Raw genomic sequence first — 13,488 nt, 5'->3', positions numbered from 1 at the left:
GGTCAACCTTATGGAAGCCAAAGGGGACTTTCAGGCACAAGGTCAACCCCATGTATTCCTAAAGGGACTTTGAGGCACCAGGTCAACCCCATGGAAGCCAAAGGGGACTTTCAGGCACAGTGTCAACCCCATGTATTCCTAAGGGGTCTTTCAGGCACCAGGTCAACCCCATGGAAGCCAAAGGGGAGTTACAGGCAGAATGTCATCCCCATGTATTCCAAAGCTGACTTCCAGGCACCAGGTCAACCCCAATCACTCCTATGGGGACTTGCAGGCAGAATGTCAACCCCATGTATTCCTAAGGGGACTTTGAGGCACCAGGTCAACCCCATGGAAGCCAAAGGGGAGTTTCAGGCAGAATGTCACCCCCATGTATTCCAAAGGTGACTTCCAGGCACCAGATCAACCCCAATCACTCCTATGGGGATTTACAGGCAGAATGTTAACCCCGTGTATTCCTAAGGGGACTTTGAGGCACCAGGTCAACCCCATGGTAGCCAATGGGGACTTGCAGGCAGAATGTCAACCCCATGTATTCCTAAGGGGACTTTGAGGCACCAGGTCAGCCCCATGGAAGCCAAAGGGGACTTTGAGTCACAATGTCAACCCCATGTATTCCTAAGGGGACGTCCAGGCACCAGGTCAACCCCATGGAAGCCAATGGGGACTTTCAGGCAGAATGTCAACCCCATGTATTCCTAAGGGGACTTGGAGGCACCAGGTCAACCCCATGGTAGCCAATGGGGACTTGCAGGCAGGATGTCAACCCCGTGTATTCCTAAGCGGTCTTTGAGGCACCAGGTCAACCCCATGGAAGCCAAAGGGCACTTTCAGTCCCAATGTCAACCCCTTGCATTCCTAAGGGGACTTTCAGGCACCAGGTCAACCCCATGGAAGCCAATGGGGACTTTCAGGCAGAATGTCAACCCCATGTATTCCTAAGGGGACTTTGAGGCACCAGGTCAGCCCCATGCAAGCCAATGGGGACTTGCAGGCACAATGTCAACCCCGTGTATTCCTAAGCGGACTTTGAGGCACCAGGTCAACCCCATGGAAGCCAAAGGGGACTTTCAGGCACAATGTCAACCCCGTGTATTCCTAAGGGGTCTTTCAGGCACCAGGTCAACCCCATGGAAGCCAAAGGGGAGTTTCAGGCAGAATGTCACCCCCCTGTATTCCAAAGGTGACTTCCAGGCACCAGATCAACCCCAATCACTCCTATGGGGACTTGCAGGCGGAATGTCAACCCCATGTATTCCTAAGGGGACTTTGAGGCACCAGGTCAACCCCATGGAAGCCAATGGGGACTTTCAGGCAGAATGTCAACCCCATGTGTTCCTAAGGGGACTTTCAGGCACCAGGTCTACCCCATGCACTGCTATGGGGACTTGCCAGCACAATGTCAACCCCATACATTGCTATGGGGACCTTGAGCCCCCAGGCCAACCTCATGCAAGCCTAAGGGGACCTTGAGGCTCTCGGTCAAGCCCGTGTAAGCTTATGGGGACTTCCAGGCACAATGTCATCCCCAGACATTGTTATGGGGCCTTTCGGGCACCAGCTCAACCCCATGCAAGTCTATGGGGACTTGTAGGCAGACAGTCAACCCTGTGCATTCCTATGGGGTCTTCCAGGCACCAGGTCAACCCCATGCAAGCCAGTGGGGACTTCCAGGCACAATGTCAACCCCATGCATTCGTATGGGACCTTTCAGGCACCAGGTCAACCCCATGCAAGCCTCTGGCGTTTGAGGTCACGAGACCGATTCGCTGTCTCCGCTCCCTCCATTTTTGGCCAAATGCCCTCTCGGCCCATGGCGAGCAAGGGCCGGAAACGCATTGCAAGTCAAGGGCCCGTGCTGAGAGCGAGCCGCCCCCACCTCCCCGGCCCCGTCAGGAGAAGGCGGGCTGGCCAGCGCGCCGCAGGGCGTGGGGCCCCACCGGGCTGAGGGCCAGGTTCTGGCTCCAGCCTCTTTGGCAGCCTGGGCCCCAAAGCCCACGTTGCCACCTCCTCAGCCCCCACGCTCCAGGTTTGGGGGCTGAAGCTGTATTCCCGGATGTCTTGCCCAGGTAGGAGGACCCCTCGGGGCTGCGGTCACAGCTCTTGGCAGGCCGCCTTCTCCCAGGCCCTTCCTTTGCAGCCAGCCTCCCTGCTCTGCTGGCCTTTCCTGAGTAGCGGCCGCCACGTTCTCGGGCTCCTCCTAGACCCAGTCGCCCAAATCCTCCTGCGATCCTTCCCTCTCCCTCCCGCCTCCAACACAGACACAGGTGCTCAACCCCTTCTTTCTTTGGTCCCCAAACTAGGAGGCAGGGGGGAGGAAGATGCCTTCACGGCCTGGCAACCGCGTTGGCTTCCTTTGCTTGCGCTGTGGTGCCTGGTGCCCAGGTCACTCGGTCCCATTCCTGGCGGGCTCTTCTCTGCTTCTGAGCACCTTCTCCTCCCTTCCCTCCGAGGCCACAGCTGCCCCGGGGCTGCCGCAGCTGCCCCGCCCCCACTCCCTCGGCAGGACTGTCACTGGAGGAGAGCCCACCGGCCTTCCCTTGCAAAGTTCCGTGAGCACGCTCCCCACCGCCTTTGGGGAAGGAGGCCGGAGAGCCCCACTCTCAGGCATGTCAAGGACAAAGCCACTTGGAGGGGCGGGAATCAGGTAGGGGAAGCAAAAGGCAAGCAGGGGGGAAACATAGCAGAGGATGGTTTCGATCCATCGACCTCTGGGTTATGGGCCCAGCACGCTCCCGCTGCGCCACTCTGCTGGGGCTGGCAGGCTGCCCTTCTGCCCCGACACCCTCTTGCCTCTCTGACAGGAAGCCAGCACCTCGCACAGTGAGGAGCAGTGCTTCCTTTCTCCTCCTCCCAGCCCACGCCTTCCCGCAGGCTCCCCACGCAGGCCAAAACCCGAGCCAGCGCTCTTCCTGGTGGCCATGCAACCGCCCGCCACAGATACCTGCAGAGCCCAGGTGGAAGGGCGCCCCTTCCTTTCTTCTGCCCGCGCCCCTCTTCTGAGCCTCTGACAGCAGCCTTTGACAGCGGGTTCTGCCTCCAGGCAATATGTTTTCAGGATCTGGGACCACGGAGTAGGACTGTGCATCACTCCAGCACGGCGGTCCACTGGTGCCCACGAGTATTGTGCCTGACGGGAGAAATGCCCCAGGCTGCATCCTCAACAGGGCCAGCCCAGTCCTGAGCAGCCCGTAGCACCCTTCGCGTTGTGTGTGGCTGGGGGTGTGCCTCCTCTCTTCATGTTGAGCCCTGCCTCACTTTCCCTGGCCCCAGGGGGAAGTCGAATGGAGGTGGAGGGCTTTTGCTTCCTGTCTTTTCAGACCCATGACCTGAACAGAGCTGTTTGTTGCAAAAGACCAGCAGCTGGTGCCCCGAGCTCACAGGGCTGGTTCGCAGAGCTAACTGCCGCCCAATAATCCGGTTGGGTTCTTGTGGGGAAGGAGAGCGCCCCTGAGAGAGAGAATGGCAATCGCCTTCCGAGCTGGAGAGCTGCTATTGTTTTCCCGTCCGGGTCCCTTGCCCTAGACCTGGCCGACGGACCCCGGTGGGCCGGAGGTGAGGGCTCCCGGTGGTGGTGCGGGACCAGGGGGCTGAGCCAGCCGGGCCTTCTTAGCGCAGCCGGCAGCGCGTCAGTCTCATAATCTGGAGGTCCTGAGTTCGAGCCTCAGAGAAGGCAGGCTTGCCTCTTGCTGCCTGAGCCAGGCGCCTTGCCTGCCACCCGGGGCAGGCTCCAGTCGCCTAAGCTTGGCCCCCCCGCTGCCTTTTCTTCCCGGTGCTGGCCAGGAGGCAGGCGCCTGGTGTGTCCGCGCGGGTGGCGCTGGCGATGCTCTTCCTGGGCCGGCTTTGCCCAAGGTAGCGCACACCATGAACGCTGAGGGCCATGCCCAGCCCGGTCACTAGTGGCAGCCCCAGTCCCTGTTTCTTTTCTGCTGGGCTGGTGCGGTGTCAGGTGCGGGAGGTGGCGGAGGAAAAGCAGCCAGGCCGAAGCAGGTGCTTGGGCGCCCCGCAGAGAAAGTGGCCCAGCCTGGGGGAGCGTGGCCGAGCGGTCCAAGGCGCTGGATTAAGGCTCCAGTCTCTGCGGGGGCGTGGGTTCGAATCCCACCCGCTGCCACAGATTTTGCAGCGTGCAGGTGGCACTTGGGCCTCCCGAAGCTCCCCTTGCTACGGCCTTGTTCCCCCGCAGCTCGCGCTCTGCCCAAAGGTCCCCCTTAGGCTGCTGAAGCCTCGACTCTGCTCATTCTGCCCCTGCTTTCCGGAGCCCTTGCCCCCAAGTTGGGGGGGCTGCTCCAGCCCTTCTTGCCCCTGGTCCCAAGAGACCAGCTTCGCGACTGCCCCATACACAGTGGTGAGCAGGACCAGGGCGACCTGGGTGCCTGCAGGAGGCAGGACCAAGAGGAGCAGTGTGATACGGCAAGGAGGGAAATGGCGGTCGCCTCGAAGGAGGCGGAGCAGATGTGAAAAGCCTGGGAGTAGGGGCCTCTAGATACTAGGATGGCTGGGGAGAGGAAGGTGGGTAGCAGGCCGGGACCTGGAGCAAATGTTGGGCAGGCGGAAGTAGGGAAGCAGGGCGGTGGCGGCGGGGGCAGGGAAAGACGGAGCCTGGGTGGGAGGGCCAGTTTTTGGAGGCTTAAGCCCCGGGTGGTTGTGCGGGTGCTGTGTTTATTGTTGCCCGACCGCACCCTCTGTATTTGCTTGGCAGGGAAATCCTGGGCGGTAGGAATTTGTGGCACCAGGTCAACCTTATGGAAGCCAAAGGGGACTTTCAGGCACAAGGTCAACCCCATGTATTCCTAAAGGGACTTTGAGGCACCAGTCAACCCCATGGAAGCCAAAGGGGACTTTCAGGCACAGTGTCAACCCCATGTATTCCTAAGGGGTCTTTCAGGCACCAGGTCAACCCCATGGAAGCCAAAGGGGAGTTACAGGCAGAATGTCATCCCCATGTATTCCAAAGCTGACTTCCAGGCACCAGGTCAACCCCAATCACTCCTATGGGGACTTGCAGGCAGAATGTCAACCCCATGTATTCCTAAGGGGACTTTGAGGCACCAGGTCAACCCCATGGAAGCCAAAGGGGAGTTTCAGGCAGAATGTCACCCCCATGTATTCCAAAGGTGACTTCCAGGCACCAGATCAACCCCAATCACTCCTATGGGGATTTACAGGCAGAATGTTAACCCCGTGTATTCCTAAGGGGACTTTGAGGCACCAGGTCAACCCCATGGTAGCCAATGGGGACTTGCAGGCAGAATGTCAACCCCATGTATTCCTAAGGGGACTTTGAGGCACCAGGTCAGCCCCATGGAAGCCAAAGGGGACTTTGAGTCACAATGTCAACCCCATGTATTCCTAAGGGGACGTCCAGGCACCAGGTCAACCCCATGGAAGCCAATGGGGACTTTCAGGCAGAATGTCAACCCCATGTATTCCTAAGGGGACTTGGAGGCACCAGGTCAACCCCATGGTAGCCAATGGGGACTTGCAGGCAGGATGTCAACCCCGTGTATTCCTAAGCGGTCTTTGAGGCACCAGGTCAACCCCATGGAAGCCAAAGGGCACTTTCAGTCCCAATGTCAACCCCTTGCATTCCTAAGGGGACTTTCAGGCACCAGGTCAACCCCATGGAAGCCAATGGGGACTTTCAGGCAGAATGTCAACCCCATGTATTCCTAAGGGGACTTTGAGGCACCAGGTCAGCCCCATGCAAGCCAATGGGGACTTGCAGGCACAATGTCAACCCCGTGTATTCCTAAGCGGACTTTGAGGCACCAGGTCAACCCCATGGAAGCCAAAGGGGACTTTCAGGCACAATGTCAACCCCGTGTATTCCTAAGGGGTCTTTCAGGCACCAGGTCAACCCCATGGAAGCCAAAGGGGAGTTTCAGGCAGAATGTCACCCCCCTGTATTCCAAAGGTGACTTCCAGGCACCAGATCAACCCCAATCACTCCTATGGGGACTTGCAGGCGGAATGTCAACCCCATGTATTCCTAAGGGGACTTTGAGGCACCAGGTCAACCCCATGGAAGCCAATGGGGACTTTCAGGCAGAATGTCAACCCCATGTGTTCCTAAGGGGACTTTCAGGCACCAGGTCTACCCCATGCACTGCTATGGGGACTTGCCAGCACAATGTCAACCCCATACATTGCTATGGGGACCTTGAGCCCCCAGGCCAACCTCATGCAAGCCTAAGGGGACCTTGAGGCTCTCGGTCAAGCCCGTGTAAGCTTATGGGGACTTCCAGGCACAATGTCATCCCCAGACATTGTTATGGGGCCTTTCGGGCACCAGCTCAACCCCATGCAAGTCTATGGGGACTTGTAGGCAGACAGTCAACCCTGTGCATTCCTATGGGGTCTTCCAGGCACCAGGTCAACCCCATGCAAGCCAGTGGGGACTTCCAGGCACAATGTCAACCCCATGCATTCGTATGGGACCTTTCAGGCACCAGGTCAACCCCATGCAAGCCTCTGGCGTTTGAGGTCACGAGACCGATTCGCTGTCTCCGCTCCCTCCATTTTTGGCCAAATGCCCTCTCGGCCCATGGCGAGCAAGGGCCGGAAACGCATTGCAAGTCAAGGGCCCGTGCTGAGAGCGAGCCGCCCCCACCTCCCCGGCCCCGTCAGGAGAAGGCGGGCTGGCCAGCGCGCCGCAGGGCGTGGGGCCCCACCGGGCTGAGGGCCAGGTTCTGGCTCCAGCCTCTTTGGCAGCCTGGGCCCCAAAGCCCACGTTGCCACCTCCTCAGCCCCCACGCTCCAGGTTTGGGGGCTGAAGCTGTATTCCCGGATGTCTTGCCCAGGTAGGAGGACCCCTCGGGGCTGCGGTCACAGCTCTTGGCAGGCCGCCTTCTCCCAGGCCCTTCCTTTGCAGCCAGCCTCCCTGCTCTGCTGGCCTTTCCTGAGTAGCGGCCGCCACGTTCTCGGGCTCCTCCTAGACCCAGTCGCCCAAATCCTCCTGCGATCCTTCCCTCTCCCTCCCGCCTCCAACACAGACACAGGTGCTCAACCCCTTCTTTCTTTGGTCCCCAAACTAGGAGGCAGGGGGGAGGAAGATGCCTTCACGGCCTGGCAACCGCGTTGGCTTCCTTTGCTTGCGCTGTGGTGCCTGGTGCCCAGGTCACTCGGTCCCATTCCTGGCGGGCTCTTCTCTGCTTCTGAGCACCTTCTCCTCCCTTCCCTCCGAGGCCACAGCTGCCCCGGGGCTGCCGCAGCTGCCCCGCCCCCACTCCCTCGGCAGGACTGTCACTGGAGGAGAGCCCACCGGCCTTCCCTTGCAAAGTTCCGTGAGCACGCTCCCCACCGCCTTTGGGGAAGGAGGCCGGAGAGCCCCACTCTCAGGCATGTCAAGGACAAAGCCACTTGGAGGGGCGGGAATCAGGTAGGGGAAGCAAAAGGCAAGCAGGGGGGAAACATAGCAGAGGATGGTTTCGATCCATCGACCTCTGGGTTATGGGCCCAGCACGCTCCCGCTGCGCCACTCTGCTGGGGCTGGCAGGCTGCCCTTCTGCCCCGACACCCTCTTGCCTCTCTGACAGGAAGCCAGCACCTCGCACAGTGAGGAGCAGTGCTTCCTTTCTCCTCCTCCCAGCCCACGCCTTCCCGCAGGCTCCCCACGCAGGCCAAAACCCGAGCCAGCGCTCTTCCTGGTGGCCATGCAACCGCCCGCCACAGATACCTGCAGAGCCCAGGTGGAAGGGCGCCCCTTCCTTTCTTCTGCCCGCGCCCCTCTTCTGAGCCTCTGACAGCAGCCTTTGACAGCGGGTTCTGCCTCCAGGCAATATGTTTTCAGGATCTGGGACCACGGAGTAGGACTGTGCATCACTCCAGCACGGCGGTCCACTGGTGCCCACGAGTATTGTGCCTGACGGGAGAAATGCCCCAGGCTGCATCCTCAACAGGGCCAGCCCAGTCCTGAGCAGCCCGTAGCACCCTTCGCGTTGTGTGTGGCTGGGGGTGTGCCTCCTCTCTTCATGTTGAGCCCTGCCTCACTTTCCCTGGCCCCAGGGGGAAGTCGAATGGAGGTGGAGGGCTTTTGCTTCCTGTCTTTTCAGACCCATGACCTGAACAGAGCTGTTTGTTGCAAAAGACCAGCAGCTGGTGCCCCGAGCTCACAGGGCTGGTTCGCAGAGCTAACTGCCGCCCAATAATCCGGTTGGGTTCTTGTGGGGAAGGAGAGCGCCCCTGAGAGAGAGAATGGCAATCGCCTTCCGAGCTGGAGAGCTGCTATTGTTTTCCCGTCCGGGTCCCTTGCCCTAGACCTGGCCGACGGACCCCGGTGGGCCGGAGGTGAGGGCTCCCGGTGGTGGTGCGGGACCAGGGGGCTGAGCCAGCCGGGCCTTCTTAGCGCAGCCGGCAGCGCGTCAGTCTCATAATCTGGAGGTCCTGAGTTCGAGCCTCAGAGAAGGCAGGCTTGCCTCTTGCTGCCTGAGCCAGGCGCCTTGCCTGCCACCCGGGGCAGGCTCCAGTCGCCTAAGCTTGGCCCCCCGCTGCCTTTTCTTCCCGGTGCTGGCCAGGAGGCAGGCGCCTGGTGTGTCCGCGCGGGTGGCGCTGGCGATGCTCTTCCTGGGCCGGCTTTGCCCAAGGTAGCGCACACCATGAACGCTGAGGGCCATGCCCAGCCCGGTCACTAGTGGCAGCCCCAGTCCCTGTTTCTTTTCTGCTGGGCTGGTGCGGTGTCAGGTGCGGGAGGTGGCGGAGGAAAAGCAGCCAGGCCGAAGCAGGTGCTTGGGCGCCCCGCAGAGAAAGTGGCCCAGCCTGGGGGAGCGTGGCCGAGCGGTCCAAGGCGCTGGATTAAGGCTCCAGTCTCTGCGGGGGCGTGGGTTCGAATCCCACCGCTGCCACAGATTTTGCAGCGTGCAGGTGGCACTTGGGCCTCCCGAAGCTCCCCTTGCTACGGCCTTGTTCCCCCGCAGCTCGCGCTCTGCCCAAAGGTCCCCCTTAGGCTGCTGAAGCCTCGACTCTGCTCATTCTGCCCCTGCTTTCCGGAGCCCTTGCCCCCAAGTTGGGGGGGCTGCTCCAGCCCTTCTTGCCCCTGGTCCCAAGAGACCAGCTTCGCGACTGCCCCATACACAGTGGTGAGCAGGACCAGGGCGACCTGGGTGCCTGCAGGAGGCAGGACCAAGAGGAGCAGTGTGATACGGCAAGGAGGGAAATGGCGGTCGCCTCGAAGGAGGCGGAGCAGATGTGAAAAGCCTGGGAGTAGGGGCCTCTAGATACTAGGATGGCTGGGGAGAGGAAGGTGGGTAGCAGGCCGGGACCTGGAGCAAATGTTGGGCAGGCGGAAGTAGGGAAGCAGGGCGGTGGCGGCGGGGGCAGGGAAAGACGGAGCCTGGGTGGGAGGGCCAGTTTTTGGAGGCTTAAGCCCCGGGTGGTTGTGCGGGTGCTGTGTTTATTGTTGCCCGACCGCACCCTCTGTATTTGCTTGGCAGGGAAATCCTGGGCGGTAGGAATTTGTGGCACCAGGTCAACCTTATGGAAGCCAAAGGGGACTTTCAGGCACAAGGTCAACCCCATGTATTCCTAAAGGGACTTTGAGGCACCAGGTCAACCCCATGGAAGCCAAAGGGGACTTTCAGGCACAGTGTCAACCCCATGTATTCCTAAGGGGTCTTTCAGGCACCAGGTCAACCCCATGGAAGCCAAAGGGGAGTTACAGGCAGAATGTCATCCCCATGTATTCCAAAGCTGACTTCCAGGCACCAGGTCAACCCCAATCACTCCTATGGGGACTTGCAGGCAGAATGTCAACCCCATGTATTCCTAAGGGGACTTTGAGGCACCAGGTCAACCCCATGGAAGCCAAAGGGGAGTTTCAGGCAGAATGTCACCCCCATGTATTCCAAAGGTGACTTCCAGGCACCAGATCAACCCCAATCACTCCTATGGGGATTTACAGGCAGAATGTTAACCCCGTGTATTCCTAAGGGGACTTTGAGGCACCAGGTCAACCCCATGGTAGCCAATGGGGACTTGCAGGCAGAATGTCAACCCCATGTATTCCTAAGGGGACTTTGAGGCACCAGGTCAGCCCCATGGAAGCCAAAGGGGACTTTGAGTCACAATGTCAACCCCATGTATTCCTAAGGGGACGTCCAGGCACCAGGTCAACCCCATGGAAGCCAATGGGGACTTTCAGGCAGAATGTCAACCCCATGTATTCCTAAGGGGACTTGGAGGCACCAGGTCAACCCCATGGTAGCCAATGGGGACTTGCAGGCAGGATGTCAACCCCGTGTATTCCTAAGCGGTCTTTGAGGCACCAGGTCAACCCCATGGAAGCCAAAGGGCACTTTCAGTCCCAATGTCAACCCCTTGCATTCCTAAGGGGACTTTCAGGCACCAGGTCAACCCCATGGAAGCCAATGGGGACTTTCAGGCAGAATGTCAACCCCATGTATTCCTAAGGGGACTTTGAGGCACCAGGTCAGCCCCATGCAAGCCAATGGGGACTTGCAGGCACAATGTCAACCCCGTGTATTCCTAAGCGGACTTTGAGGCACCAGGTCAACCCCATGGAAGCCAAAGGGGACTTTCAGGCACAATGTCAACCCCGTGTATTCCTAAGGGGTCTTTCAGGCACCAGGTCAACCCCATGGAAGCCAAAGGGGAGTTTCAGGCAGAATGTCACCCCCCTGTATTCCAAAGGTGACTTCCAGGCACCAGATCAACCCCAATCACTCCTATGGGGACTTGCAGGCGGAATGTCAACCCCATGTATTCCTAAGGGGACTTTGAGGCACCAGGTCAACCCCATGGAAGCCAATGGGGACTTTCAGGCAGAATGTCAACCCCATGTGTTCCTAAGGGGACTTTCAGGCACCAGGTCTACCCCATGCACTGCTATGGGGACTTGCCAGCACAATGTCAACCCCATACATTGCTATGGGGACCTTGAGCCCCCAGGCCAACCTCATGCAAGCCTAAGGGGACCTTGAGGCTCTCGGTCAAGCCCGTGTAAGCTTATGGGGACTTCCAGGCACAATGTCATCCCCAGACATTGTTATGGGGCCTTTCGGGCACCAGCTCAACCCCATGCAAGTCTATGGGGACTTGTAGGCAGACAGTCAACCCTGTGCATTCCTATGGGGTCTTCCAGGCACCAGGTCAACCCCATGCAAGCCAGTGGGGACTTCCAGGCACAATGTCAACCCCATGCATTCGTATGGGACCTTTCAGGCACCAGGTCAACCCCATGCAAGCCTCTGGCGTTTGAGGTCACGAGACCGATTCGCTCTCTCCGCTCCCTCCATTTTTGGCCAAATGCCCTCTCGGCCCATGGCGAGCAAGGGCCGGAAACGCATTGCAAGTCAAGGGCCCGTGCTGAGAGCGAGCCGCCCCCACCTCCCCGGCCCCGTCAGGAGAAGGCGGGCTGGCCAGCGCGCCGCAGGGCGTGGGGCCCCACCGGGCTGAGGGCCAGGTTCTGGCTCCAGCCTCTTTGGCAGCCTGGGCCCCAAAGCCCACGTTGCCACCTCCTCAGCCCCCACGCTCCAGGTTTGGGGGCTGAAGCTGTATTCCCGGATGTCTTGCCCAGGTAGGAGGACCCCTCGGGGCTGCGGTCACAGCTCTTGGCAGGCCGCCTTCTCCCAGGCCCTTCCTTTGCAGCCAGCCTCCCTGCTCTGCTGGCCTTTCCTGAGTAGCGGCCGCCACGTTCTCGGGCTCCTCCTAGACCCAGTCCCCCAAATCCTCCTGCGATCCTTCCCTCTCCCTCCCGCCTCCAACACAGACACAGGTGCTCAACCCCTTCTTTCTTTGGTCCCCAAACTAGGAGGCAGGGGGGAGGAAGATGCCTTCACGGCCTGGCAACCGCGTTGGCTTCCTTTGCTTGCGCTGTGGTGCCTGGTGCCCAGGTCACTCGGTCCCATTCCTGGCGGGCTCTTCTCTGCTTCTGAGCACCTTCTCCTCCCTTCCCTCCGAGGCCACAGCTGCCCCGGGGCTGCCGCAGCTGCCCCGCCCCCACTCCCTCGGCAGGACTGTCACTGGAGGAGAGCCCACCGGCCTTCCCTTGCAAAGTTCCGTGAGCACGCTCCCCACCGCCTTTGGGGAAGGAGGCCGGAGAGCCCCACTCTCAGGCATGTCAAGGACAAAGCCACTTGGAGGGGCGGGAATCAGGTAGGGGAAGCAAAAGGCAAGCAGGGGGGAAACATAGCAGAGGATGGTTTCGATCCATCGACCTCTGGGTTATGGGCCCAGCACGCTCCCGCTGCGCCACTCTGCTGGGGCTGGCAGGCTGCCCTTCTGCCCCGACACCCTCTTGCCTCTCTGACAGGAAGCCAGCACCTCGCACAGTGAGGAGCAGTGCTTCCTTTCTCCTCCTCCCAGCCCACGCCTTCCCGCAGGCTCCCCACGCAGGCCAAAACCCGAGCCAGCGCTCTTCCTGGTGGCCATGCAACCGCCCGCCACAGATACCTGCAGAGCCCAGGTGGAAGGGCGCCCCTTCCTTTCTTCTGCCCGCGCCCCTCTTCTGAGCCTCTGACAGCAGCCTTTGACAGCGGGTTCTGCCTCCAGGCAATATGTTTTCAGGATCTGGGACCACGGAGTAGGACTGTGCATCACTCCAGCACGGCGGTCCACTGGTGCCCACGAGTATTGTGCCTGACGGGAGAAATGCCCCAGGCTGCATCCTCAACAGGGCCAGCCCAGTCCTGAGCAGCCCGTAGCACCCTTCGCGTTGTGTGTAGCTGGGGGTGTGCCTCCTCTCTTCATGTTGAGCCCTGCCTCACTTTCCCTGGCCCCAGGGGGAAGTCGAATGGAGGTGGAGGGCTTTTGCTTCCTGTCTTTTCAGACCCATGACCTGAACAGAGCTGTTTGTTGCAAAAGACCAGCAGCTGGTGCCCCGAGCTCACAGGGCTGGTTCGCAGAGCTAACTGCCGCCCAATAATCCGGTTGGGTTCTTGTGGGGAAGGAGAGCGCCCCTGAGAGAGAGAATGGCAATCGCCTTCCGAGCTGGAGAGCTGCTATTGTTTTCCCGTCCGGGTCCCTTGCCCTAGACCTGGCCGACGGACCCCGGTGGGCCGGAGGTGAGGGCTCCCGGTGGTGGTGCGGGACCAGGGGGCTGAGCCAGCCGGGCCTTCTTAGCGCAGACGGCAGCGCGTCAGTCTCATAATCTGGAGGTCCTGAGTTCGAGCCTCAGAGAAGGCAGGCTTGCCTCTTGCTGCCTGAGCCAGGCGCCTTGCCTGCCACCCGGGGCAGGCTCCAGTCGCCTAAGCGTGGCCCCCCGCTGCCTTTTCTTCCCGGTGCTGGCCAGGAGGCAGGCGCCTGGTGTGTCCGCGCGGGTGGCGCTGGCGATGCTCTTCCTGGGCCGGCTTTGCCCAAGGTAGCGCACACCATGAACGCTGAGGGCCATGCCCAGCCCGGTCACTAGTGGCAGCCCCAGTCCCTGCTTCTTTTCTGCTGGGCTGGTGCGGTGTCAGGTGCGGGAGGTGGCGGAGGAAAAGCAGCCAGGCCGAAGCAGGTGCTTGGGCGCCCCGCAGAGAAAGTGGCCCAGCCTGG

General features: G+C 60.5%; 3 non-coding genes across 3 annotated transcripts; all 3 read left to right on the top strand.

The window, feature by feature from the left end:
- Positions 1 to 3,603: 3,603 nt before the first annotated feature.
- On the top strand, positions 3,604 to 3,676 carry TRNAM-CAU (transfer RNA methionine (anticodon CAU)). The gene has a single exon. It is a non-coding gene; the product is annotated as a tRNA-Met (tRNA).
- A 4,658-nt stretch (positions 3,677 to 8,334) lies between these two features.
- Positions 8,335 to 8,407, top strand: TRNAM-CAU (transfer RNA methionine (anticodon CAU)). Its single transcript has one exon. It is a non-coding gene; the product is annotated as a tRNA-Met (tRNA).
- Positions 8,408 to 8,758: 351 nt separating this feature from the next.
- Positions 8,759 to 8,840, top strand: TRNAL-AAG (transfer RNA leucine (anticodon AAG)). Its single transcript has one exon. It is a non-coding gene; the product is annotated as a tRNA-Leu (tRNA).
- Positions 8,841 to 13,488: the final 4,648 nt, after the last annotated feature.

Source organism: Alligator mississippiensis, chromosome 4, assembly GCF_030867095.1.
Source record: "Alligator mississippiensis isolate rAllMis1 chromosome 4, rAllMis1, whole genome shotgun sequence".
NCBI lineage: Eukaryota > Metazoa > Chordata > Crocodylia > Alligatoridae > Alligator > Alligator mississippiensis.
The sequence above is the reverse complement of the archived record's forward strand: the minus strand, read 5'-3'. Positions and strand labels throughout refer to the sequence as shown.